The 5,457-nt window shown below is 34.9% G+C and overlaps 1 pseudogene; it reads left to right on the top strand.

Moving 5' to 3' along the window:
• Window positions 1-791: 791 nt before the first annotated feature.
• Window positions 792-1,457, top strand: LOC149234788 (AT-hook motif nuclear-localized protein 24 pseudogene; annotated as a pseudogene).
• The last annotated feature ends 4,000 nt before the right edge of the window (window positions 1,458-5,457 follow it).

The following is a 5,457-nucleotide window of genomic DNA, read 5'->3' as shown; positions in this document are numbered from 1 at the left end:
ATTGTGTTCAAATGTGTATATTGATTCTAATGTTGCTATGTGATTCATGTGTTGCTTTATGATGCTACTTACATCAATGGTTTCCACATAAATGAAATTGTAGAATAAGAATAGTTGTTAAAATTAGTCTTAATATTGTTTCTCTCACAACCCTCTCAATATTAACTTAGTTTCCAACATAAATTTGATCCATCCTAACATTTGATAAATCTAAAATTAAAATTAATCAATAAATAAGTATATAATCAATTATAATCATTATCATATCTTTAAATTTATCATTATATTGCCCGCAATACGATATATCATATCCCATATTAAAAAATACCAAAAAATTATATAACCCAACACAAATGAATGAATATCATATATATATGTGTGATAATGACATCTCATGAAGCTTCTAATGCCTCTAGATAACATTTAAGAATTATAGGTGAGTCGTGTACTGTGATAGGGTTCTGAGCTAGAGAATCCAATTTTTAAGTTTGTCTGCAAATGAGACAAGGTAGGGTCCATAACGACCCCACCATGTCTCATTGGAGCACCAAGGCACGCGGACGCTTTCGCCTCGTTTTTCTGTTTTGGTATCTTTGCGTATTTTCCTTTCTCGCCATTTTGCACGCAACGCTGAGAGCTCGAGCTGCGAGATGCGGGACCGATGCTCGCCTTCGATATCTAAACCTCTGCTATTTGAGTTCGGCTCTAATTGACCCGCATGTATTGTAAATTCTGCTTTGTTTTGGATCTGAATTGGCGGAGTGGAGTGCGTGTGTATATATAGTGGTGCTATGGTGCAACCAGGCACGCTATTGGAGCACTGGGCCCTGCACACTTCCGATGAGGAGGACAGCAGTGGAAAAAACAGCCGAGGAGAAAGGAGATGCAGAGAAAATCTGAAAACCCATGGTGCTCCGTTTGGTGATGATGTTGGCCCCAAGAGACCAAGAGGCAGGCCTGCTGGCTCCAAGAACAAGCCCAAACCCTCCATTGTCATGATGACCAAGGAAAAGACTAACGCCCTACGTGCCCATGTCCGGGAGATCTCTGATGGCTGCGACGTGGCCGAGAGCGTGGCCACCTTCGCCCGCAGGAGGGAACAGGGAATCTGTGCTTTAAGCGGCAGCGGAATCGTGAGCAATGTTACTCTCCGCCAACCTGCGGCGCTGGGCACAGTCGTGTCTCTACGAGGTCGCTTCCAGATTCTTTCATTGTCGGGAGATTTTCTGCAGCCCCCGGCTGATCCCGAAGCGTCCGGGCTCACTATTCACTTAGCCAGCGGCCAGGGACAGGTCGTCGGAAGGAACGTTGTGGGTGCGCTGGTGGCCTCTGGTCCTGTCATCATCATTGCTGCTTCCTTCATGGATGCTACTTATCATCACCTCCCGCTGGATGAGGAACAGCCGCCGCCTACCCAGTCTCAGTCCCCGCCCCAGAGCGATACGCCCGTCATGTGACAACGTGCCTACAAATTTTGTTACCGTGTACCTCTACAAGATTACCGCGTCTATACATCACGGGTCTCTGCACAGCCTCCCCCTTGTTGAGCTATCGGACTGGCGGCAACAGGTAGGTGCCGTGGCTAACGATTTTAGGTCGACAGTAATCTATTTTGAAGTCACTGACCCTGAATCTTATTTCCAGTGAAATGATCAATTCCCATATTGGTATTTCTGTAGTTATTATCTGGTAGGGTTTCGTTATGGTTTATAGCTTTGTATGGCTCTACAGGATTAACGAGCTGCAAATTTCAACCAGGGAGGAGTGGTCCTTCGATTCAGATTCAAAAGAGAGAATGGGGGAAGGGATAAATCGTTGGCAGTACGTAAATGGGTTGTATTAGATTTTTATAGAGAACAGAAAAATGGAAGAAACAATGACAAACGCTGTAAGTATCTTAATCGCTGTTGTCGCTTACATAGTTTGTTCGTTATATAGATGTAATCCAAGATTCAGAGGCAATATAAAATAATTATCCGTATTTGTCTATATATTGAGCTTAGGTTGTGATAGTGAATATGAAATAGATTGTCATTGCTAATGATATGAATGAAATCAAATCTAAGATCCAAATATTAATAGGAATTGGCTTACACCAGATTGTCCAAGAAAGGGCAGAGGACGAATATTCTATGCCAAGAAGTATTATTTGCTTTTAATAATGATATATAATAATTTAATTTTAGGTGTTGTTTTTGATAATGCTGTATAATGATTTAATTTTAGGTTAGTAATTAGTTAAGTTACTAAAATAAAATAAAAGATTCAGGCAGAGGGAGAGTATTCTATATTTGTTTTTAATGTGACAAATGCTATAAAATATATTGGGTTTAAAAAGTTTTATCATCACTCATGGTAATAATAAAATAGCAAAATTTCAGAATGTTTTAGTGATGTAAAGTTTATTTTGCTAGTGATGTGAATTTTAAGTTCTTATATTTTAGTGATGTGAATTTTTTTTGGTAGGAAGACTTATGAATACTTGGGATTAGAAAATTTAATAGGGATACCGAAAAAAAATTGGTTAATTTGCAAGGAAAATAGTTAACATTGATTTGTATAGTTGAATATTTCCATAACTAACAAGAATTTGGGCTTATATGCTTCAAACCCTCAAATATCTTTAAGATAATAATTATTGTAGTATACTTAAGGATGAAGGAGATATTAGACCACCTTAAATTACTAATAGAAACTTTAAATCACCACTAAAGTTCAAGAGTTTTAATGCTATGAGAAGGCCAAAAAAGTACCAGGTGAAAATTTCCAAGCAATTATTGAATTCTCAATTTTACTCTATAATCCCATGAAATTACAAAGAAAAAAGATTTTGTGAAATGGAAAAGAAAATTAGAATATCAAGGGTAACAAGAACTTAGTACTCACTTAAATAGTTAAATCTCTCCATAACTAATGAGAATTTGGGCTTATATCCCTCAAATACCTTTAAGGTAATAATTATTGTAATATACCTAAGGATGAAGGAGATATTAGTCCACCTTAATTTACTAATAGAAACTTTAAATCATCACTAAAGTTCAAGAGTGTTAGTGCTATTAGAAGGGCAAAAAATACTAAGGAGGGAAAATTGCCAAGTAATTATTGAATTCTCAATTTTACTCTATAATACCATGAAAAATGAAAAAGGATTTTTTGAAAATGATCCAAAGGTAACAAACAAACTTTGAATCATTAAATGGTCTTCCCAATACCCAAAATAATACATGGAAGGTATTCTTTCCCAAAAGTTAATAATTGCACTAATAAATTAAACTCTGGAGGAATTTATACTAACATGAATAGCTACCTTGGGAGTAGAGATCAACTAAGCCCATCAATACAATCATTTTGGTTATGTAAATCTTAGAGGTTTCACTAATATTCATTGAAACTAAATGGTTTTAAGAGCAAAATAATATCAACTAAATATAGAAACACTCAAGAAAAATGAAAATTTTGAAGAGTAAGAAAATATCAACTAAAATATAGAAACAATGAGAAAAAATGCAAATTTTGAAGAGAATAATATATTTTACACTTTAAAATTTGAAGAGGGGAGGAACAAAATATCAAAAAATGATAGTTAGATAGAGTAATATAATAATAGGAAGAAATATTTTCCTTTATTCACTACCCCATTAATGGGATACTATGTGACATGATTTTTATAAAATTAACCTTTAAAAATATTAGAGTAACTATGATTGTGACATAAGCATATTATTGTTGGGATTTATTTATGAAATATATTTTTATACAATTTAATATATATATATATATATATATATATATATATATATATATATATATATATATAATAGACATAGAAACCACTTTTCTCTAAATAAAGCAGAATTATAGCAATATGGTTTCTCTAAACTTGTATTAGAAGCTTGACAATATTTTTGCAATATTTTGGTGGATCTAGATTGTAAACACTAATTCAAACTTTATATATATATATATATATATATATATATATATATATATATAGTTTGAATTAGTGTTTACAATCTATGATGATGATGATGATGATGATGGTTAACGTCTGCTGAGACCAAATAATGGTCTATCGGACCTAAAGAAACAAATTATCTATTTTGATTTAATATTTTATTCCGATGCTCAAAAAGCTTGGAGAGAAGCCTCCCGAGCTCACTATAATTTTGACATTGTAAAAGGCTAGGAAGGTCAGTATTGTAACAAAGATTGTGAAACTGAGATCTAATGTGGTTATACACGGGGCACTCTAAGAGGAAGTGATTTTCATCCTCGATGTTCCCATTCTCACATATATGGCAGATCCTTTCCGTCCATGGCATTTTAGGAACTGCCCAATGACCTGTTTCACTATGGAGCTCATGAGAATTCGTTCTAATCTTTGCTATATTAATTTTCTTCTTTGAGCTAGTTAAAATAGAGAGATACTTTTGATCTTCTAGGGTGGGGTTGATGACATTCTTATAATAACTTAATTTTCTTTTAGCCGCTAAGTCTTTCTCACACCACATTTTTTCTTTGAACTTAGAAGTAACAATATCTTTAATGTTATTTATGTTTTGCAATGCATCATTTTCGTTGATCTCCCAATAGTTTAACGAGGCCCTTGTGTCTTTATGCCACCCTCGATTGAGCCTTAGGTGGTTTTGGCTAGAATTTAAAGCTAGCTTAGGAAGTCTATGATCGTCTATGTTACTGATTTTGTGCTTGTACAACAGAAACCTAAGCATAGCTAGGCTCTCAATAGGGGAAATACCTGCTTCTATAAGGAGAATAGGATAGAGTGTATTACTTTTAATTTTCAGGTTATAAGTTATAAAACGCTTCTGGATTTGCTCAATCTTTCTCCATGATTTTCTGGAGATGCTGCAACCCCAAACCTCACAGCCATATAAGATAACAGGAGTGACTAAAGTTTCAAAGAGGAACTTCTTTTTATCCCACATTACAAGGTTTGCTATTTTACAATTATTTTCAAGACCAAAGTAAGCTTTCCACCCCCCATTAATCCTTTTCTCAATGCTATGGTTCCAGTTGAGCTTGTGATGAATATCAATTCCTAGGTACTTGTAAGAATACACTTCCTCCAAGTTATTATTGTCATACATAAAATTAGCATAAGTGTCCTTCTTGGATTTGATAATCATAACTTTTGTTTTGTCAGTGTTAACAGTCATACCCATGGTAGAGCAGAAATCCTTAAGAAGCCTGAGTTGCTTATTAATATCAGATGGGCACCTTGCCAAAAGAACAATATCGTCAGCATAAAGAAGAAGGATGACGACTATCCCAGCTAAGATCGTGCCATCACATCCCGCTTCCTCTAAATAGCCTTCGAGCTTATCAATGTAAATGCCAAATAGGGTAGGGGAGAGGGGGCAACCTTGTTTATATATATAGATATCACTAAAATATAGAAACACTCATAAAATATGTTTTATAATTTAAAATTTGAAG

The sequence above is a fragment of the Pinus tabuliformis genome, chromosome 8 (genome assembly GCF_031772625.1).
Source record: "Pinus tabuliformis cultivar Carrire ecotype Pingquan chromosome 8, CPIR1, whole genome shotgun sequence".
In the NCBI taxonomy this organism is placed as follows: Eukaryota; Viridiplantae; Streptophyta; class Pinopsida; order Pinales; family Pinaceae; genus Pinus; species Pinus tabuliformis.
This window is presented reverse-complemented; position numbering and strand designations above follow the sequence as displayed.